This window comes from Balaenoptera acutorostrata, chromosome 19 (assembly GCF_949987535.1).
Source record: "Balaenoptera acutorostrata chromosome 19, mBalAcu1.1, whole genome shotgun sequence".
Classification (NCBI taxonomy): Eukaryota; Metazoa; Chordata; class Mammalia; order Artiodactyla; family Balaenopteridae; genus Balaenoptera; species Balaenoptera acutorostrata.
Genome location: NC_080082.1, coordinates 39,995,967 through 40,020,036, shown reverse-complemented (window position 1 = coordinate 40,020,036; position 24,070 = coordinate 39,995,967).

The window sequence follows — 24,070 nt, the reverse complement described above, 5'->3', positions numbered from 1 at the left end:
TCTAGAACCCTGTAGCCTGGGAACTTAACTGAGGATTGATTCTGGAACCCTGTGGCCTGGGAACATGACATCGGTGGATTCTGGAACCCTGTGGCCTGGGAACATGAGAACGGTTTGATTCTGGAACCCTGTGGCCTGGCAACATGACTGAGGCTTGATTCTGGAACCCTGTTGCCTGGCAACATGACTGAGGCTTGATTCTGGAACCGTGTGGACTGGGAACTTGACTGGGGTTTGATCGCAGAAACCTGTGGACTGGCCACATGACTGAGGTTTCATGGTTGAACCCTGTGGCATGGCAGCATGATTGAGGTTTGATTGTGGAACCCTCAGGCTTGGGAACATGACTGAGGCTTGATGGTGGAACCCTCTGGCCTGGAAACAGGAATGAGGTTTGATGGTGGAACCCTGCGGCCTGGCAACATGACTGAGGTTTGATTCTGGAAAACTGTGGCCTGGGAACATGACATCTGTTTAGATTGTGGAATAGTGTGCCCTGGGAACCTGACTGAGCCTTGGTTCTGGAACCCTGTGGCCTGGGAACATGACATCGGTGGATTCTGGAACCCTGTGGCCTGGGAACATGAGAACGGTTTGATTCTGGAACCCTGTGGCCTGGCAACATGACTGAGGCTTGATTCTGGAACCCTGTGGCCTGGCAACATGACTGAGGTTTGATTCTGGATCCCTGTGGCCTGGGAACATGCCTGAGGCGAGATTCGGGAAAACTGTGGCCTGGGAACATGACATCTGTTTAGATTGTGGAATAGTGTGCCCTGGGAACCTGACTGAGCCTTGGTTCTGGAACTCTGTGGACTGGGAACATGACTGAGGTTTATTCTAGAACCCTGTAGCCTGGGAACATAACTGAGGATTGATTCTGGAACCCTGTGGCCTGGGAACATGACATCGGTGGATTCTGGAACCCTGTGGCCTGGGAACATGAGAACGGTTTGATTCTGGAAACCTGTGGCCTGGCAACATGACTGAGGCTTGATTCTGGAACCCTGTGGCCTGGCAACATGACTGAGGTTTGATTCTGGATCCCTGTGGCCTGGGAACATGACTGAGGCGTGATTCGGGAAAACTGTGGCCTGGGAACATGACATCTGTTTAGATTGTGGAATAGTGTGCCCTGGGAACCTGACTGAGCCTTGGTTCTGGAACTCTGTGGACTGGGAACATGACTGAGGTTTATTCTAGAACCCTGTAGCCTGGGAACATAACTGAGGATTGATTCTGGAACCCTGTGGCCTGGGAACATGACATCGGTGGATTCTGGAACCCTGTGGCCTGGGAACATAAGAACGGTTTGATTCTGGAAACCTGTGGCCTGGCAACATGACTGAGGCTTGATTCTGGAACCCTGCGGCCTGGCAACATGAGTGAGGTTTGATTCTGGATCCCTTTGGCCTGGGAACATGACTAAGGCGTGATTCGGAAAAACTGTTGCCTGGGAAAATGACATCTGTTTAGATTGTGGAATAGTGTGCCCTGGGAACCTGACTGAGCCTTGGTTCTGGAACTCTGTGGACTGGGAACATGACTGAGGTTTATTCTAGAACCCTGTAGCCTGGGAACATAACTGAGGATTGATTCTGGAACGCTGTGGCCTGGGAACATGACATCGGTGGATTCTGGAACCCTGTGGCCTGGGAACATGAGAACGGTTTGATTCTGGAACCCTGTGGCCTGGCAACATGACTGAGGCTTGATTCTGGAACCCTGTGGACTGGCAACATGAATGAGGCTTGATTCTGGAACCGTGTGGCCTGGGAACTTGACTGGGGTTTGATCGCAGAAACCTGTGGACTGTCAACATGACTGAGGTTTGATGGGGGAACCCTGTGCCCTGGGAACATGACTGAGGTTTGATGGTTGAACCCTGTGGCATGGCAACATGACTGAGGTTTGATTCTGGAAAACTGTGGCCTGGGAACATGACATCTGTTTAGATTGTGGAATAGTTTGCCCTGGGAACCTGACTGAGCCTTGGTTCTGGAACTCTGTGGACTGGGAACATGACTGAGGTTTATTCTAGAACCCTGTAGCCTGGGAACATAACTGAGGATTGATTCTGGAACCCTGTGGCCTGGGAACATGAGAACGGTTTGATTCTGGATCCCTGTGGCCTGGGAACATGACTGAGGCGTGATTCTGGAAAACTGTGGCCTGGGAAAAAGACATGTGTTTAGATTGTGGAATAGTGTGCCCTGGGAACCTGACTGAGCCTTGGTTCTGGAGCTCTGTGGACTGGGAACATGACTGAGGTTTATTCTAGAACCCTGTAGCCTGGGAACATAACTGAGGATTGATTCTGGAACCCTGTGGCCTGGGAACATGACATCGGTGGATTCTGGAACCCTGTGGCCTGGGAACATGAGAACGGTTTGATTCTGGAACCCTGTGGCCTGGCAACATGACTGAGGCTTGATTCTGGAACCCTGTGGCCTGGCAACATGACTGAGGTTTGATTCTGGATCCCTGTGGCCTGGGAACATGACTGAGGCGTGATTCTGGAAAACTGTGGCCTGGAAACATGACATCTGTTTAGATTGTGGAATAGTGTGCCCTGGGAACCTGACTGAGCCTTGGTTCTGGAACTCTGTAGACTGGGAACATGACTGAGGTTTATTCTAGAACCCTGTAGCCTGGGAACATAACTGAGGATTGATTCTGGAACCCTGTGGCCTGGGAACATGACATCGGTGGATTCTGGAACCCTGTGGCCTGGGAACATGAGAACGGTTTGATTCTGGAACCCTGTGGCCTGGCAATATGACTGAGGCTTGATTCTGGAACACTGTGGCCTGGCAACATGACTGAGGCTTGATTCTGGAACCGTGTGGCCTGGGAAATTGACTGGGGTTTGATCGCAGAAACCTGGGGACTGTCCACATGAGTGAGGTTTGATGCTTGAACCCTGTGGCATGGCAACATGATTGAGGTTTGATTGTGGAACCCTCAGGCTTGGGAACATGACTGAGGCTTGATGCTGGAACCCTCTGGCCTGGAAACATGAATGAGGTTTGATGGTGGAACCCTGCGGCCTGGCAACATGAGTGAGGTTTGATTCTGGAAAACTGTGGCCTGGAAACATGACATCTGTTTAGATTGTGGAATAGTGTGCCCTGGGAACCTGACTGAGCCTTGGTTCTGGAACTCTGTGGACTGGGAACATGACTGAGGTTTATTTTAGAACCCTGTAGCCTGGGAACATAACTGAGGATTGATTCTGGAACCCTGTGGCCAGGGAACATGACATCGGTGGATTCTGGAACCCTGTGGCCTGGGAACATGACTGAGGCTAGATTCTGGAACCGTGTGGCCTGGGAACTTGACTGTGGTTTGATCGCAGAAACCTGTGGATTGCCCCCATGACTGAGGTTTGATGGTGGAACCCTGTGCACTGGGAACATGACTGAGGTTTGATGGTTGAACCCTGTGGCATGGCAACATGACTGAGGTTTGATTCTGGAAAACTGTGGCCTGGGAACATGACATCTGTTTAGATTGTGGAATAGTGTGCCCTGGGAAACTGACTGAGCCTTGGTTCTGGAACTCTGTGGACTGGGAACATGACTGAGGTTTATTCTAGAACCCTGTAGCCTGGGAACATAACTGAGGATTGATTCTGGAAACCTGTGGCCTGGGAACATGTAATCGGTGGATTCTGGAACCCTGTGGCCTGGGAACATGAGAACGGTTTGATTCTGGAACCCTGTGTCCTGGCAACATGACTGAGGCTTGATTCTGGAACCCTGTGGCCTGGCAACATGACTGAGGCTTGATTCTGGAACCGTGTGGCCTGGGAACTTGACTGGGGTTTGATGGCAGAAACCTGTGGACTGTCCACATGACTGAGGTTTCATGGTTGAACCGTGTGGCATGGCAACATCATTGAGGCTTGATTGTGGAACCCTCAGGCTTGGGAACATGACTGAGGCTTGATGGTGGAACCCTCTGGCCTGGAAACAGGAATGAGGTTTGATGGTGGAACCCTGCGGCCTGGCAACATGACTGAGGTTTGATTCTCGAAAACTGTGGCCTGGGAACATGACATCTGTTTAGATTGTGGAATAGTGTGCCCTGGGAACCTGACTGAGCCTTGGTTCTGGAACTCTGAGGACTGGGAACATGACTGAGATTTATTCTAGAACCCTGTAGCCTGGGAACATAACTGAGGATTGATTCTGGAACCCTGTGGCCTGGGAACATGACATCGGTGGATTCTGGAACCCTGTGGCCTGGGAACATGAGAACGGTTTGATTCTGGAACCCTGTGGCCTGGCAACATGACTGAGGCTTGATTCTGGAACCGTGTGGCCTGGGAACTTGACTGGGGTTTGATCGCAGAAACCTGTGGACTGTCCATATGACTGAGGTTTCATGGTTGAACCCTGTGGCATGGCAACATGATTGAGGTTTGATTGTGGAACCCTCAGGCTTGGGAACATGACTGAGGCTTGATGGTGGAACCCTCAGGCCTGGAAACAGGAATGAGGTTTGATGGTGGAACCCTGCGGCCTGGCAACATGAGTGAGGTTTGATTCTGGAAAACTGTGGCCTGGGAACATGACATCTGTTTAGATTGTGGAATAGTGTGCCCTGGGAACCTGACTGAGCCTTGGTTCTTGAACTCTGTGGACTGGGAACAAGACTGAGGTTTATTCTAGAACCCTGTAGCCTGGGAACATAACTGAGGATTGATTCTGGAACCCTGTGGCCTGGGAACATGACATCGGTGGATTCTGGAACCCTGTGGCCTGGGAACATGAGAACGGTTTGATTCTGGAACTCTGTGGCCTGGCAACATGACTGAGGCTTGATTCTGGAACCCTGTGGCCTGGCAACATGACTGAGGTTTGATTCTGGATCCCTGTGGCCTGGGAACATGACTGGGCGTGATTCTGGAAAACTGTGGCCTGGGAAAATGACATCTGTTTAGATTGTGGAATAGTGTGCCCTGGGAACCTGACTGAGCATTGGTTCTCGAACTCTGTGGACTGTCCACATGACTGAGGTTTGATGGTGGAACCCTGTGCACTGGGAACATGACTGAGGTTTGATGGTTGAACCCTGTGGCATGGCAACATGATTGAGGTTTGATTGTGGAATCCTCAGGCTTGGGAACATGACTGAGGCTTGATGGTGGAACCCTGTGGCCTGGAAAGAGGAATGACGTTTGATGGTGGAACCCTGCGGCCTGGCAACATGACTGAGGTTTGATTCTGGAAAACTGTGGCCTGGGAACATGACATCTGTTTAGATTGTGGAATAGTGTGCCCTGGGAACCTGACTGAGCCTTGGTTCTGGAACTCTGAGGACTGGGAACATGACTGAGATTTATTCTAGAACCCTGTAGCCTGGGAACATAACTGAGGATTGATTCTGGAACCCTGTGGCCTGGGAACATGACATCGGTGGATTCTGGAACCCTGTGGCCTGGGAACATGAGAACGGTTTGATTCTGGAACCCTGTGGCCTGGCAACATGACTGAGGCTTGATTCTGGAACCGTGTGGCCTGGGAACTTGACTGGGGTTTGATCGCAGAAACCTGTGGACTGTCCATATGACTGAGGTTTCATGGTTGAACCCTGTGGCATGGCAACATGATTGAGGTTTGATTGTGGAACCCTCAGGCTTGGGAACATGACTGAGGCTTGATGGTGGAACCCTCAGGCCTGGAAACAGGAATGAGGTTTGATGGTGGAACCCTGCGGCCTGGCAACATGAGTGAGGTTTGATTCTGGAAAACTGTGGCCTGGGAACATGACATCTGTTTAGATTGTGGAATAGTGTGCCCTGGGAACCTGACTGAGCCTTGGTTCTTGAACTCTGTGGACTGGGAACATGACTGAGGTTTATTCTAGAACCCTGTAGCCTGGGAACATAACTGAGGATTGATTCTGGAACCCTGTGGCCTGGGAACATGACATCGGTGGATTCTGGAACCCTGTGGCCTGGGAACATGAGAACGGTTTGATTCTGGAACTCTGTGGCCTGGCAACATGACTGAGGCTTGATTCTGGAACCCTGTGGCCTGGCAACATGACTGAGGTTTGATTCTGGATCCCTGTGGCCTGGGAACATGACTGGGCGTGATTCTGGAAAACTGTGGCCTGGGAAAATGACATCTGTTTAGATTGTGGAATAGTGTGCCCTGGGAACCTGACTGAGCCTTGGTTCTCGAACTCTGTGGACTGTCCACATGACTGAGGTTTGATGGTGGAACCCTGTGCACTGGGAACATGACTGAGGTTTGATGGTTGAACCCTGTGGCATGGCAACATGATTGAGGTTTGATTGTGGAATCCTCAGGCTTGGGAACATGACTGAGGCTTGATGGTGGAACCCTGTGGCCTGGAAAGAGGAATGACGTTTGATGGTGGAACCCTGCGGCCTGGCAACATGACTGAGGTTTGATTCTGGAAAACTGTGGCCTGGGAACATGACATCTGTTTAGATTGTGGAATAGTGTGCCCTGGGAACCTGACTGAGCCTTGGTTCTGGAACTCTGTGGACTGGGAACATGACTGAGGTTTATTCTAGAACCCTGTAGCCTGGGAACATAACTGAGGATTGATTCTGGAACCCTGTGGCCTGGGAACATGACATCGGTGGATTCTGGAACCCTGTGGCCTGGGAACATGAGAACGGTTTGATTCTGGAAGCCTGTGGCCTGGCAACATGACTGAGGCTTGATTCTGGAACCCTGTGGCCTGGCAACATGACTGAGGTTTGATTCTGGATCCCTGTGTCCTGGGAACATGACTGAGGCGTGATTCGGGAAAACTGTGGCCTGGGAAAATGACATCTGTATAGATTGTGGAATAGTGTGCCCTGGGAACCTGACTGAGCCTTGGTTCTGGAACTCTGTAGACTGGGAACATGACTGCGGTTTATTCTAGAACCCTGTAGCCTGGGAACATAACTGAGGATTGATTCTGGAACCCTGTGGCCTGGGAACATGACATCGGTGGATTCTGGAACCCTGTGGCCTGGGAACATGAGAACGGTTTGATTCTGGAACCCTGTGGCCTGGCAACATGACTGAGGCTTGATTCTGGAACCCTGTGGCCTGGCAACATGACTGAGGCTTGATTCTGGAACCGTGTGGACTGGGAACTTGACTGGGGTTTGATCGCAGAAACCTGTGGACTGGCCACATGACTGAGGTTTCATGGTTGAACCCTGTGGCATGGCAGCATGATTGAGGTTTGATTGTGGAACCCTCAGGCTTGGGAACATGACTGAGGCTTGATGGTGGAACCCTCTGGCCTGGAAACAGGAATGAGGTTTGATGGTGGAACCCTGCGGCCTGGCAACATGACTGAGGTTTGATTCTGGAAAACTGTGGCCTGGGAACATGTCATCTGTTTAGATTGTGGAATAGTGTGCCCTGGGAACCTGACTGAGCCTTGGTTCTGGAACCCTGTGGCCTGGGAACATGACATCGGTGGATTCTGGAACCCTGTGGCCTGGGAACATGAGAACGGTTTGATTCTGGAACCCTGTGGCCTGGCAACATGACTGAGGCTTGATTCTGGAACCCTGTGGCCTGGCAACATGACTGAGACTTGATTCTGGAACCGTGTGGCCTGGGAACTTGACTGGGGTTTGATCGCAGAAACCTGTGGACTGTCCACATGACTGAGGTTTGATGGTGGAACCCTGTGCACTGGGAACATGACTGAGGTTTGATGGTTGAACCCTGTGGCATGGCAACATGACTGAGGTTTGATTCTGGAAAACTGTGGCCTGGGAACATGACATCTGTTTAGATTGTGGAATAGTTTGCCCAGGGAACCTGACTGAGCCTTGGTTCTGGAACTCTGTGGACTGGGAACATGACTGAGGTTTATTCTAGAACCCTGTAGCCTGGGAACATAACTGAGGATTGATTCTGGAACCCTGTGGCCTGGCAACATGACTGAGGTTTCATGGTGGAACCCTGTGGGCTGGGAACATGACTGAGGCGTGATTCTGGAAAACTGTGGCTTGGGAACATGACATCTGTTTAGATTGTGGAATAGTGTGCCCTGGGGACCTGACTGAGCCTTGGTTCTGGAACTCTGTGGACTGGGAACATGACTGAGGTTTATTCTAGAACCCTGTAGCCTGGGAACATAACTGAGGATTGATTCTGGAACCCTGTGGCCTGGGAACATGACATCGGTGGATTCTGGAACCCTGTGGCCTGGGAACATGAGAACGGTTTGATTCTGGAACCCTCTGGCCTGGCAACATGACTGAGGCTTGATTCTGGAACCCTGTGGCCTGGCAACATGACTCAGGTTTGATTCTGGATCCCTGTGGCCTGGGAACATGACTGAGGCGTGATTCTGGAAAACTGTGGCCTGGGAAAATGACATCTGTTTAGATTGTGGAATAGTGTGCCCTGGGAACCTGACTGAGCCTTGGTTCTGGAACTCTGTGGACTGGGAACATGACTGAGGTTTATTCTAGAACCCTGTAGCCTGGGAACATAACTGAGGATTGATTCTGGAACCCTGTGGCCTGGGAACATGACATCGGTGGATTCTGGAACCCTGTGGCCTGGGAACATGAGAACGGTTTGATTCTGGAACCCTGTGGCCTGGCAACATGACTGAGGCTTGATTATGGAACCCTGTGGCCTGGCAACATGACTGAGGCTTGATTCTGGAACCCTGTGGCCTGGGAACTTGACTGGGGTTTGATCGCAGAAACCTGTGGACTGTCCACATGACTGAGGTTTGATGGTGGAACCCTGTGCACTGGGAACATGACTGAGGTTTGATGGTTGAACCCTGTGGCATGGCAACATGACTGAGGTTTGATTCTGGAAAACTGTGGCCTGGGAACATGATATCTGTTTAGATTGTGGAATAGTTTGCCCTGGGAACCTGACTGAGCCTTGGTTCTGGAACTCTGTGGACTGGGAACATGACTGAGGTTTATTCTAGAACCCTGTAGCCTGGGAACATAACTGAGGATTGATTCTGGAACCCTGTGGCCTGGGAACATGACATCGGTGGATTCTGGAAAACTGTGGCCTGGGAACATGAGAATGGTTTCATTCTGGAACCCTGTGGCCTGGCAACATGACTGAGGCTTGATTCTGGAACCCTGTGGCCTGGCAACATGACTGAGGTTTGATTCTGGATCCCTGTGGCCTGGGAACATGACTGAGGCGTGATTCGGGAAAACTGTGGCCTGGAAAAATGACATCTGTTTAGATCGTGGAATAGTGTGCCCTGGGAACCTGACTGAGCCTTGGTTCTGGAACTCTGTGGACTGGGAACATGACTGAGGTTTATTCTAGAACCCTGTAGCCTGGGAACATAACTGAGGATTGATTCTGGAACCCTGTGGCCTGGGAACATGACATCGGTGGATTCTGGAACCCTGTGGCCTGGGAACATGAGAACGGTTTGATTCTGGATCCCTGTGGCCTGGGAACATGACTTTGGCGTGATTCTGGAAAACTGTGGCCTGGGAAAGTGACATCTCTTTAGATTGTGGAATAGTGTGCCCTGGGAACCTGACTGAGCCTTGGCTCTGGAGCTCTGTGGACTGGGAACATGACTGAGGTTTATTCTAGAACCCTGTAGCCTGGGAACATAACTGAGGATTGATTCTGGAACCCTGTGGCCTGGGAACATGACATCGGTGGATTCTGGAACCCTGTGGCCTGGGAACATGAGAACGGTTTGATTCTGGAAACGTATGGCCCGGCAACATGACTGAGGCTTGATTCTGGAACCCTGTGGCCTGGCAACATGACTGAGGTTTGATTCTGGATCCCTGTGGCCTGGGAACATGACTGAGGCGTGATTCTGGAAAACTGTGGCCTGGAAACATGACATCTGTTTAGATTGTGGAATAGTGTGCCCTGGGAACCTGACTGAGCATTGGTTCTGGAACTCTGTAGGCTGGGAACATGACTGAGGTTTATTCTAGAACCCTGTAGCCTGGGAACATAACTGAGGATTGATTCTGGATCCCTGTGGCCTGGGAACTTGACATCGGTGGATTCTGGAACCCTGTGGCCTGGGAACATGAGAACGGTTTGATTCTGGAACCCTGTGGCCTGGCAACATGACTGAGGCTTGATTCTGGAACCCTGTGGCCTGGCAACATGACTGAGGCTTGATTCTGGAACCGTGTGGCCTGGGAACTTGACTGGGGTTTGATCGCAGAAACCTGTGGACTGTCCACATGACTGAGGTTTCATGGTTCAACCCTGTGGCATGGCAACATGATTGAAGTTTGATTGTGGAATAGTGTGCCCTGGGAACCTGACTGAGCCTTGGTTCTGGAACTCTGTGGACTGGGAACATGACTGAGGTTTATTCTAGAACCCTGTAGCCTGGGAACATAACTGAGGATTGATTCTGGAACCCTGTGGCCTGGGAACATGACATCGGTGGATTCTGGAACCCTGTGGCCTGGGAACATGAGAACGGTTTGATTCTGGAACCCTGTGGCCTGGCAACATGACTGAGGCTTGATTCTGGAACCCTGTGGCCTGGCAACATGACTGAGACTTGATTCTGGAACCGTGTGGCCTGGGAACTTGACTGGGGTTTGATCGCAGAAACCTGTGGACTGTCCACATGACTGAGGTTTGATGGTGGAACCCTGTGCACTGGGAACATGACTGAGGTTTGATGGTTGAACCCTGTGGCATGGCAACATGACTGAGGTTTGATTCTGGAAAACTGTGGCCTGGGAACATGACATCTGTTTAGATTGTGGAATAGTTTGCCCTGGGAACCTGACTGAGCCTTGGTTCTGGAACTCTGTGGACTGGGAACATGACTGAGGTTTATTCTAGAACCCTGTAGCCTGGGAACATAACTGAGGATTGATTCTGGAACCCTGTGGCCTGGGAACATGACATCGTTGGATTCTGGAACCCTGTGGCCTGGGAACATGAGAACGGTTTGATTCTGGAACCCTGTGGCCTGGCAACATGACTGAGGCTTGATTCTGGAACCCTGTGGCCTGGCAACGTGACTGAGGTTTGATTCTGGATCCCTGTGGCCTGGGAACATGACTGAGGCGTGATTCTGGAAAACTGTGGCCTGGAAAAATGACATCTGTTTAGATCGTGGAATAGTGTGCCCTGGGAACCTGACTGAGCCTTGGTTCTGGAACTCTGTGGACTGGGAACATGACTGAGGTTTATTCTAGAACCCTGTAGCCTGGGAACATAACTGAGGATTGATTCTGGAACCCTGTGGCCTGGGAACATGACATCGGTGGATTCTGGAACCCTGTGGCCTGGGAACATGAGAACGGTTTGATTCTGGATCCCTGTGGCCTGGGAACATGACTTTGGCGTGATTCTGGAAAACTGTGTCCTGGGAAAGTGACATCTGTTTAGATTGTGGAATAGTGTGCCCTGGGAACCTGACTGAGCCTTGGCTCTGGAGCTCTGTGGACTGGGAACATGACTGAGGTTTATTCTAGAACCCTGTAGCCTGGCAACATGACTGAGGCTTGATTGTGGAACCCTGTGGCCTGGAAATATCACTCAGGTTTGATTCTGGATCCCTGTGGCCTGGGAACATGACTGAGGCGTGATTCTGGAAAACTGTGGCCTGGGAAAATGACATCTGTTTAGATTGTGGAATAGTGTGCCCTGGGAACCTGACTGAGCCTTGGTTCTGGAACTCTGAGGACTGGGAACATGACTGAGATTTATTCTAGAACCCTGTAGCCTGGGAACATAACTGAGGATTGATTCTGGAACCCTGTGGCCTGGGAACATGACATCGGTGGATTCTGGAACCCTGTGGCCTGGGAACATGAGAACGGTTTGATTCTGGAACCCTGTGGCCTGGCAACATGACTGAGGCTTGATTCTGGAACCCTGTGGCCTGGCAACATGACTGAGGCTTGATTCTGGAACCGTGTGGCCTGGGAACTTGACTGGGGTTTGATCGCAGAAACCTGTGGACTGTCCATATGACTGAGATTTCATGGTTGAACCCTGTGGCATGGCAACATGATTGAGGTTTGATTGTGGAACCCTCAGGCTTGGGAACATGACTGAGGCTTGATGGTGGAACCCTCAGGCCTGGAAACAGGAATGAGGTTTGATGGTGGAACCCTGCGGCCTGGCAACATGAGTGAGGTTTGATTCTGGAAAACTGTGGCCTGGGAACATGACATCTGTTTAGATTGTGGAATAGTGTGCCCTGGGAACCTGACTGAGCCTTGGTTCTTGAACTCTGTGGACTGGGAACATGACTGAGGTTTATTCTAGAACCCTGTAGCCTGGGAACATAACTGAGGATTGATTCTGGAACCCTGTGACCTGGGAACATGACATCGGTGGATTCTGGAACCCTGTGGCCTGGGAACATGAGAACGGTTTGATTCTGGAACTCTGTGGCCTGGCAACATGACTGAGGCTTGATTCTGGAACCCTGTGGCCTGGCAACATGACTGAGGTTTGATTCTGGATCCCTGTGGCCTGGGAACATGACTGGGCGTGATTTTGGAAAACTGTGGCCTGGGAAAATGACATCTGTTTAGATTGTGGAATAGTGTGCCCTGGGAACCTGACTGAGCCTTGGTTCTCGAACTCTGTGGACTGTCCACATGACTGAGGTTTGATGGTGGAACCCTGTGCACTGGGAACATGACTGAGGTTTGATGGTTGAACCCTGTGGCATGGCAACATGATTGAGGTTTGATTGTGGAATCCTCAGGCTTGGGAACATGACTGAGGCTTGATGGTGGAACCCTGTGGCCTGGAAAGAGGAATGACGTATGATGGTGGAACCCTGCGGCCTGGCAACATGACTGAGGTTTGATTCTGGAAAACTGTGGCCTGGGAACATGACATCTGTTTAGATTGTGGAATAGTGTGCCCTGGGAACCTGACTGAGCCTTGGTTCTGGAACTCTGTGGACTGGGAACATGACTGAGGTTTATTCTAGAACCCTGTAGCCTGGGAACATAACTGAGGATTGATTCTGGAACCCTGTGGCCTGGGAACATGACATCGGTGGATTCTGGAACCCTGTGGCCTGGGAACATGAGAACGGTTTGATTCTGGAACCCTGTGGCCTGGCAACATGACTGAGGCTTGATTCTGGAACCCTGTGGCCTGGCAACATGACTGAGGTTTGATTCTGGATCCCTGTGTCCTGGGAACATGACTGAGGCGTGATTCGGGAAAACTGTGGCCTGGGAAAATGACATCTGTATAGATTGTGGAATAGTGTGCCCTGGGAACCTGACTGAGCCTTGGTTCTGGAACTCTGTAGACTGGGAACATGACTGCAGTTTATTCTAGAACCCTGTAGCCTGGGAACTTAACTGAGGATTGATTCTGGAACCCTGTGGCCTGGGAACATGACATCGGTGGATTCTGGAACCCTGTGGCCTGGGAACATGAGAACGGTTTGATTCTGGAACCCTGTGGCCTGGCAACATGACTGAGGCTTGATTCTGGAACCCTGTTGCCTGGCAACATGACTGAGGCTTGATTCTGGAACCGTGTGGACTGGGAACTTGACTGGGGTTTGATCGCAGAAACCTGTGGACTGGCCACATGACTGAGGTTTCATGGTTGAACCCTGTGGCATGGCAGCATGATTGAGGTTTGATTGTGGAACCCTCAGGCTTGGGAACATGACTGAGGCTTGATGGTGGAACCCTCTGGCCTGGAAACAGGAATGAGGTTTGATGGTGGAACCCTGCGGCCTGGCAACATGACTGAGGTTTGATTCTGGAAAACTGTGGCCTGGGAACATGACATCTGTTTAGATTGTGGAATAGTGTGCCCTGGGAACCTGACTGAGCCTTGGTTCTGGAACCCTGTGGCCTGGGAACATGACATCGGTGGATTCTGGAACCCTGTGGCCTGGGAACATGAGAACGGTTTGATTCTGGAACCCTGTGGCCTGGCAACATGACTGAGGCTTGATTCTGGAACCCTGTGGCCTGGCAACATGACTGAGGTTTGATTCTGGATCCCTGTGGCCTGGGAACATGACTGAGGCGAGATTCGGGAAAACTGTGGCCTGGGAACATGACATCTGTTTAGATTGTGGAATAGTGTGCCCTGGGAACCTGACTGAGCCTTGGTTCTGGAACTCTGTGGACTGGGAACATGACTGAGGTTTATTCTAGAACCCTGTAGCCTGGGAACATAACTGAGGATTGATTCTGGAACCCTGTGGCCTGGGAACTTGACATCGGTGGATTCTGGAACCCTGTGGCCTGGGAACATGAGAACGGTTTGATTCTGGAAACCTGTGGCCTGGCAACATGACTGAGGCTTGATTCTGGAACCCTGTGGCCTGGCAACATGACTGAGGTTTGATTCTGGATCCCTGTGGCCTGGGAACATGACTGAGGCGTGATTCGGGAAAACTGTGGCCTGGGAACATGACATCTGTTTAGATTGTGGAATAGTGTGCCCTGGGAACCTGACTGAGCCTTGGTTCTGGAACTCTGTGGACTGGGAACATGACTGAGGTTTATTCTAGAACCCTGTAGCCTGGGAACATAACTGAGGATTGATTCTGGAACGCTGTGGCCTGGGAACATGACATCGGTGGATTCTGGAACCCTGTGGCCTGGGAACATGAGAACGGTTTGATTCTGGAACCCTGTGGCCTGGCAACATGACTGAGGCTTGATTCTGGAACCCTGTGGACTGGCAACATGAATGAGGCTTGATTCTGGAACCGTGTGGCCTGGGAACTTGACTGGGGTTTGATCGCAGAAACCTGTGGACTGTCAACATGACTGAGGTTTGATGGGGGAACCCTGTGCCCTGGGAACATGACTGAGGTTTGATGGTTGAACCCTGTGGCATGGCAACATGACTGAGGTTTGATTCTGGAAAACTGTGGCCTGGGAACATGACATCTGTTTAGATTGTGGAATAGTTTGCCCTGGGAACCTGACTGAGCCTTGGTTCTGGAACTCTGTGGACTGGGAACATGACTGAGGTTTATTCTAGAACCCTGTAGCCTGGGAACATAACTGAGGATTGATTCTGGAACCCTGTGGCCTGGGAACATGAGAACGGTTTGATTCTGGATCCCTGTGGCCTGGGAACATGACTGAGGCGTGATTCTGGAAAACTGTGGCCTGGGAAAAAGACATGTGTTTAGATTGTGGAATAGTGTGCCCTGGGAACCTGACTGAGCCTTGGTTCTGGAGCTCTGTGGACTGGGAACATGACTGAGGTTTATTCTAGAACCCTGTAGCCTGGGAACATAACTGAGGATTGATTCTGGAACCCTGTGGCCTGGGAACATGACATCGGTGGATTCTGGAACCCTGTGGCCTGGGAACATGAGAACGGTTTGATTCTGGAACCCTGTGGCCTGGCAACATGACTGAGGCTTGATTCTGGAACCCTGTGGCCTGGCAACATGACTGAGGTTTGATTCTGGATCCCTGTGGCCTGGGAACATGACTGAGGCGTGATTCTGGAAAACTGTGGCCTGGAAACATGACATCTGTTTAGATTGTGGAATAGTGTGCCCTGGGAACCTGACTGAGCCTTGGTTCTGGAACTCTGTAGACTGGGAACATGACTGAGGTTTATTCTAGAACCCTGTAGCCTGGGAACATAACTGAGGATTGATTCTGGAACCCTGTGGCCTGGGAACATGACATCGGTGGATTCTGGAACCCTGTGGCCTGGGAACATGAGAACGGTTTGATTCTGGAACCCTGTGGCCTGGCAACATGACTGAGGCTTGATTCTGGAACCGTGTGGCCTGGGAAATTGACTGGGGTTTGATCGCAGAAACCTGGGGACTGTCCACATGAGTGAGGTTTGATGCTTGAACCCTGTGGCATGGCAACATGATTGAGGTTTGATTGTGGAACCCTCAGGCTTGGGAACATGACTGAGGCTTGATGGTGGAACCCTCTGGCCTGGAAACATGAATGAGGTTTGATGGTGGAACCCTGCGGCCTGGCAACATGAGTGAGGTTTGATTCTGGAAAACTGTGGCCTGGAAACATGACATCTGTTTAGATTGTGGAATAGTGTGCCCTGGGAACCTGACTGAGCCTTGGTTCTGGAACTCTGTGGACTGGGAACATGACTGAGGTTTATTTTAGAACCCTGTAGCCTGGGAACATAACTGAGGATTGATTCTGGAACCCTGTGGCCAGGGAACATGACATCGGTGGATTCTGGAACCCTGTGGCCTGGGAACATGACTGAGGCTAGATTCTGGAACCGTGTGGCCTGGGAACTTGACTGTGGTTTGATCGCAGAAACCTGTGGATTGCCCCCATGACTGAGGTTTGATGGTGGAACCCTGTGCACTGGGAACATGACTGAGGTTTGATGGTTGAACCCTGTGGCATGGCAACATGACTGAGGTTTGATTCTGGAAAACTGTGGCCTGGGAACATGACATCTGTTTAGATTGTGGAATAGTGTGCCCTGGGAAACTGACTGAGCCTTGGTTCTGGAACTCTGTGGACTGGGAACATGACTGAGGTTTATTCTAGAACCCTGTAGCCTGGGAACATAACTGAGGATTGATTCTGGAAACCTGTGGCCTGGGAACATGTAATCGGTGGATTCTGGAACCCTGTGGCCTGGGAACATGAGAACGGTTTGATTCTGGAACCCTGTGTCCTGGCAACATGACTGAGGCTTGATTCTGGAACCCTGTGGCCTGGCAACATGACTGAGGCTTGATTCTGGAACCGTGTGGCCTGGGAACTTGACTGGGGTTTGATGGCAGAAACCTGTGGACTGTCCACATGACTGAGGTTTCATGGTTGAACCGTGTGGCATGGCAACATCATTGAGGCTTGATTGTGGAACCCTCAGGCTTGGGAACATGACTGAGGCTTGATGGTGGAACCCTCTGGCCTGGAAACAGGAATGAGGTTTGATGGTGGAACCCTGCGGCCTGGCAACATGACTGAGGTTTGATTCTCGAAAACTGTGGCCTGGGAACATGACATCTGTTTAGATTGTGGAATAGTGTGCCCTGGGAACCTGACTGAGCCTTGGTTCTGGAACTCTGAGGACTGGGAACATGACTGAGATTTATTCTAGAACCCTGTAGCCTGGGAACATAACTGAGGATTGATTCTGGAACCCTGTGGCCTGGGAACATGACATCGGTGGATTCTGGAACCCTGTGGCCTGGGAACATGAGAACGGTTTGATTCTGGAACCCTGTGGCCTGGCAACATGACTGAGGCTTGATTCTGGAACCGTGTGGCCTGGGAACTTGACTGGGGTTTGATCGCAGAAACCTGTGGACTGTCCATATGACTGAGGTTTCATGGTTGAACCCTGTGGCATGGCAACATGATTGAGGTTTGATTGTGGAACCCTCAGGCTTGGGAACATGACTGAGGCTTGATGGTGGAACCCTCAGGCCTGGAAACAGGAATGAGGTTTGATGGTGGAACCCTGCGGCCTGGCAACATGAGTGAGGTTTGATTCTGGAAAACTGTGGCCTGGGAACATGACATCTGTTTAGATTGTGGAATAGTGTGCCCTGGGAACCTGACTGAGCCTTGGTTCTTGAACTCTGTGGACTGGGAACATGACTGAGGTTTATTCTAGAACCCTGTAGCCTGGGAACATAACTGAGGATTGATTCTGGAACCCTGTGGCCTGGGAACATGACATCGGTGGATTCTGGAACCCTGTGGCCTGGGAACATGAGAACGGTTTGATTCTGGAACTCTGTGGCCTGGCAACATGACTGAGGCTTGATTCTGGAACCCTGTGGCCTGGCAACATGACTGAGGTTTGATTCTGGATCCCTGTGGCCTGGGAACATGACTGGGCGTGATTCTGGAAAACTGTGGCCTGGGAAAATGACATCTGTTTAGATTGTGGAATAGTGTGCCCTGGGAACCTGACTGAGCATTGGTTCTCGAACTCTGTGGACTGTCCACATGACTGAGGTTTGATGGTGGAACCCTGTGCACTGGGAACATGACTGAGGTTTGATGGTTGAACCCTGTGGCATGGCAACATGATTGAGGTTTGATTGTGGAATCCTCAGGCTTGGGAACATGACTGAGGCTTGATGGTGGAACCCTGTGGCCTGGAAAGAGGAATGACGTTTGATGGTGGAACCCTGCGGCCTGGCAACATGACTGAGGTTTGATTCTGGAAAACTGTGGCCTGGGAACATGACATCTGTTTAGATTGTGGAATAGTGTGCCCTGGGAACCTGACTGAGCCTTGGTTCTGGAACTCTGAGGACTGGGAACATGACTGAGATTTATTCTAGAACCCTGTAGCCTGGGAACATAACTGAGGATTGATTCTGGAACCCTGTGGCCTGGGAACATGACATCGGTGGATTCTGGAACCCTGTGGCCTGGGAACATGAGAACGGTTTGATTCTGGAACCCTGTGGCCTGGCAACATGACTGAGGCTTGATTCTGGAACCGTGTGGCCTGGGAACTTGACTGGGGTTTGATCGCAGAAACCTGTGGACTGTCCATATGACTGAGGTTTCATGGTTGAACCCTGTGGCATGGCAACATGATTGAGGTTTGATTGTGGAACCCTCAGGCTTGGGAACATGACTGAGGCTTGATGGTGGAACCCTCAGGCCTGGAAACAGGAATGAGGTTTGATGGTGGAACCCTGCGGCCTGGCAACATGACTGAGGTTTGATTCTGGAAAACTGTGGCCTGGGAACATGACATCTGTTTAGATTGTGGAATAGTGTGCCCTGGGAACCTGACTGAGCCTTGGTTCTTGAACTCTGTGGACTGGGAACATGACTGAGGTTTATTCTAGAACCCTGTAGCCTGGGAACATAACTGAGGATTGATTCTGGAACCCTGTGGCCTGGGAACATGACATCTGTGGATTCTGGAACCCTGTGGCCTGGGAACATGAGAACGGTTTGATTCTGGAACTCTGTGGCCTGGCAACATGACTGAGGCTTGATTCTGGAACCCTGTGGCCTGGCAACATGACTGAGGTTTGATTCTGGATCCCTGTGGCCTGGGAACATGACTGGGCGTGATTCTGGAAAACTGTGGCCTGGGAAAATGACATCTGTTTAGATTGTGGAATAGTGTGCCCTGGGAACCTGACTGAGCCTTGGTTCTCGAACTCTGTGGACTGTCCACATGACTGAGGTTTGATGGTGGAACCCTGTGCACTGGGAACATGACTGAGGTTTGATGGTTGAACCCTGTGGCATGGCAACATGATTGAGGTTTGATTGTGGAATCCTCAGGCTTGGGAACATGACTGAGGCTTGATGGTGGAACCCTGTGGCCTGGAAAGAGGAATGACGTTTGATGGTGGAACCCTGCGGCCTGGCAACATGACTGAGGTTTGATTCTGGAAAACTGTGGCCTGGGAACATGACATCTGTTTAGATTGTGGAATAGTGTGCCCTGGGAACCTGACTGAGCCTTGGTTCTGGAACTCTGTGGACTGGGAACATGACTGAGGTTTATTCTAGAACCCTGTAGCCTGGGAACATAACTGAGGATTGATTCTGGAACCCTGTGGCCTGGGAACATGACATCGGTGGATTCTGGAACCCTGTGGCCTGGGAACATGAGAACGGTTTGATTCTGGAAGCCTGTGGCCTGGCAACATGACTGAGGCTTGATTCTGGAACCCTGTGGCCTGGCAACATGACTGAGGTTTGATTCTGGATCCCTGTGTCCTGGGAACATGACTGAGGCGTGATTCGGGAAAACTGTGGCCTGGGAAAATGACATCTGTATAGATTGTGGAATAGTGTGCCCTGGGAACCTGACTGAGCCTTGGTTCTGGAACTCTGTAGACTGGGAACATGACTGCGGTTTATTCTAGAACCCTGTAGCCTGGGAACATAACTGAGGATTGATTCTGGAACCCTGTGGCCTGGGAACATGACATCGGTGGATTCTGGAACCCTGTGGCCTGGGAACATGAGAACGGTTTGATTCTGGAACCCTGTGGCCTGGCAACATGACTGAGGCTTGATTCTGGAACCCTGTGGCCTGGCAACATGACTGAGGCTTGATTCTGGAACCGTGTGGACTGGGAACTTGACTGGGGTTTGATCGCAGAAACCTGTGGACTGGCCACATGACTGAGGTTTCATGGTTGAACCCTGTGGCATGGCAGCATGATTGAGGTTTGATTGTGGAACCCTCAGGCTTGGGAACATGACTGAGGCTTGATGGTGGAACCCTCTGGCCTGGAAACAGGAATGAGGTTTGATGGTGGAACCCTGCGGCCTGGCAACATGACTGAGGTTTGATTCTGGAAAACTGTGGCCTGGGAACATGTCATCTGTTTAGATTGTGGAATAGTGTGCCCTGGGAACCTGACTGAGCCTTGGTTCTGGAACCCTGTGGCCTGGGAACATGACATCGGTGGATTCTGGAACCCTGTGGCCTGGGAACATGAGAACGGTTTGATTCTGGAACCCTGTGGCCTGGCAACATGACTGAGGCTTGATTCTGGAACCCTGTGGCCTGGCAACATGACTGAGGTTTGATTCTGGATCCCTGTGGCCTGGGAACATGACTGAGGCGAGATTCGGGAAAACTGTGGCCCGGGAACATGACATCTGTTTAGATTGTGGAATAGTGTGCCCTGGGAACCTGACTGAGCCTTGGTTCTGGAACTCTGTGGACTGGGAACATGACTGAGGTTTATTCTAGAACCCTGTAGCCTGGGAACATAACTGAGGATTGATTCTGGAACCCTGTGGCCTGGGAACATGACATCGGTGGATTCTGGAACCCTGTGGCCTGGGAACATGAGAACGGTTTGATTCTGGAAACCTGTGGCCTGGCAACATGACTGAGGCTTGATTCTGGAACCGTGTGGACTGGGAACTTGACTGGGGTTTGATCGCAGAAACCTGTGGACTGGCCACATGACTGAGGTTTCATGGTTGAACCCTGTGGCATGGCAGCATGATTGAGGTTTGATTGTGGAACCCTCAGGCTTGGGAACATGACTGAGGCTTGATGGTGGAACCCTCTGGCCTGGAAACAGGAATGAGGTTTGATGGTGGAACCCTGCGGCCTGGCAACATGACTGAGGTTTGATTCTGGAAAACTGTGGCCTGGGAACATGACATCTGTTTAGATTGTGGAATAGTGTGCCCTGGGAACCTGACTGAGCCTTGGTTCTGGAACCCTGTGGCCTGGGAACATGACATCGGTGGATTCTGGAACCCTGTGGCCTGGGAACATGAGAACGGTTTGATTCTGGAACCCTGTGGCCTGGCAACATGACTGAGGCTTGATTCTGGAACCCTGTGGCCTGGCAACATGACTGAGGTTTGATTCTGGATCCCTGTGGCCTGGGAACATGACTGAGGCGAGATTCGGGAAAACTGTGGCCTGGGAACATGACATCTGTTTAGATTGTGGAATAGTGTGCCCTGGGAACCTGACTGAGCCTTGGTTCTGGAACTCTGTGGACTGGGAACATGACTGAGGTTTATTCTAGAACCCTGTAGCCTGGGAACATAACTGAGGATTGATTCTGGAACCCTGTGGCCTGGGAACATGACATCGGTGGATTCTGGAACCCTGTGGCCTGGGAACATGAGAACGGTTTGATTCTGGAAACCTGTGGCCTGGAAACATGACTGAGGCTTGATTCTGGAACCCTGTGGCCTGGCAACATGACTGAGGTTTTATTCTGGATCCCTGTGGCCTGGGAACATGACTGAGGCGTGATTCGGGAAAACTGTGGCCTGGGAACATGACATCTGTTTAGATTGTGGAATAGTGTGCCCTGGGAACCTGACTGAGCCTTGGTTCTGGAACTCTGTGGACTGGGAACATCACTGAGGTTTATTCTAGAACCCTGTAGCCTGGGAACATAACTGAGGATTGATTCTGGAAACCTGTGGCCTGGGAACATGACATCGGTGGATTCTGGAACCCTGTGGCCTGGGAACATAAGAACGGTTTGATTCTGGAAACCTGTGGCCTGGCAACATGACTGAGGCTTGATTCTGGAACCCGGCGGCCTGGCAACATGAGTGAGGTTTGATTCTGGATCCCTTTGGCCTGGGAACATGACTAAGGCGTGATTCGGAAAAACTGTTGCCTGGGAAAATGACATCTGTTTAGATTGTGGAATAGTGTGCCCTGGGAACCTGACTGAGCCTTGGTTCTGGAACTCTGTGGACTGGGAACATGACTGAGGTTTATTCTAGAACCCTGTAGCCTGGGAACATAACTGAGGATTGATTCTGGAACCCTGTGGCCTGGGAACATGACATCGGTGGATTCTGGAACCCTGTGGCCTGGGAACATGAGAACGGTTTGATTCTGGAACTCTGTGGCCTGGCAACATGACTGAGGCTTGATTCTGGAACCCTGTGGCCTGGCAACATGACTGAGGTTTGATTCTGGATCCCTGTGGCCTGGGAACATGACTGGGCGTGATTCTGGAAAACTGTGGCCTGGGAAAATGACATCTGTTTAGATTGTGGAATAGTGTGCCCTGGGAACCTGACTGAGCCTTGGTTCTCGAACTCTGTGGACTGTCCACATGACTGAGGTTTGATGGTGGAACCCTGTGCACTGGGAACATGACTGAGGTTTGATGGTTGAACCCTGTGGCATGGCAACATGATTGAGGTTTGATTGTGGAATCCTCAGGCTTGGGAACATGACTGAGGCTTGATGGTGGAACCCTGTGGCCTGGAAAGAGGAATGACGTTTGATGGTGGAACCCTGCGGCCTGGCAACATGACTGAGGTTTGATTCTGGAAAACTGTGGCCTGGGAACATGACATCTGTTTAGATTGTGGAATAGTGTGCCCTGGGAACCTGACTGAGCCTTGGTTCTGGAACTCTGTGGACTGGGAACATGACTGAGGTTTATTCTAGAACCCTGTAGCCTGGGAACATAACTGAGGATTGATTCTGGAACCCTGTGGCCTGGGAACATGACATCGGTGGATTCTGGAACCCTGTGGCCTGGGAACATGAGAACGGTTTGATTCTGGAACCCTGTGGCCTGGCAACATGACTGAGGCTTGATTCTGGAACCCTGTGGCCTGGCAACATGACTGAGGTTTGATTCTGGATCCCTGTGTCCTGAGAACATGACTGAGGCGTGATTCGGGAAAACTGTGGCCTGGGAAAATGACATCTGTATAGATTGTGGAATAGTGTGCCCTGGGAACCTGACTGAGCCTTGGTTCTGGAACTCTGTAGACTGGGAACATGACTGCGGTTTATTCTAGAACCCTGTAGCCTGGGAACATAACTGAGGATTGATTCTGGAACCCTGTGGCCTGGGAACATGACATCGGTGGATTCTGGAACCCTGTGGCCTGGGAACATGAGAACGGTTTGATTCTGGAACCCTGTGGCCTGGCAACATGACTGAGGCTTGATTCTGGAACCCTGTGGCCTGGCAACATGACTGAGGCTTGATTCTGGAACCGTGTGGACTGGGAACTTGACTGGGGTTTGATCGCAGAAACCTGTGGACTGGCCACATGACTGAGGTTTCATGGTTGAACCCTGTGGCATGGCAGCATGATTGAGGTTTGATTGTGGAACCCTCAGGCTTGGGAACATGACTGAGGCTTGATGGTGGAACCCTCTGGCCTGGAAACAGGAATGAGGTTTGATGGTGGAACCCTGCGGCCTGGCAACATGACTGAGGTTTGATTCTGGAAAACTGTGGCCTGGGAACATGTCATCTGTTTAGATTGTGGAATAGTGTGCCCTGGGAACCTGACTGAGCCTTGGTTCTGGAACTCTGTGGACCGGGAACATCACTGAGGTTTATTCTAGAACCCTGTAGCCTGGGAACATAACTGAGGATTGATTCTGGAACCCTGTGGCCTGGGAACATGACATCGGTGGATTCTGGAACCCTGTGGCCTGGGAACATGAGAACGGTTTGATTCTGGAACCCTGTGGCCTGGCAACATGACTGAGGCTTGATTCTGGAACCCTGTGGCCTGGCAACATGACTGAGGTTTGATTCTGGATCCCTGTGTCCTGGGAACATGACTGAGGCGTGATTCGGGAAAACTGTGGCCTGGGAAAATGACATCTGTATAGATTGTGGAATAGTGTGCCCTGGGAACCTGACTGAGCCT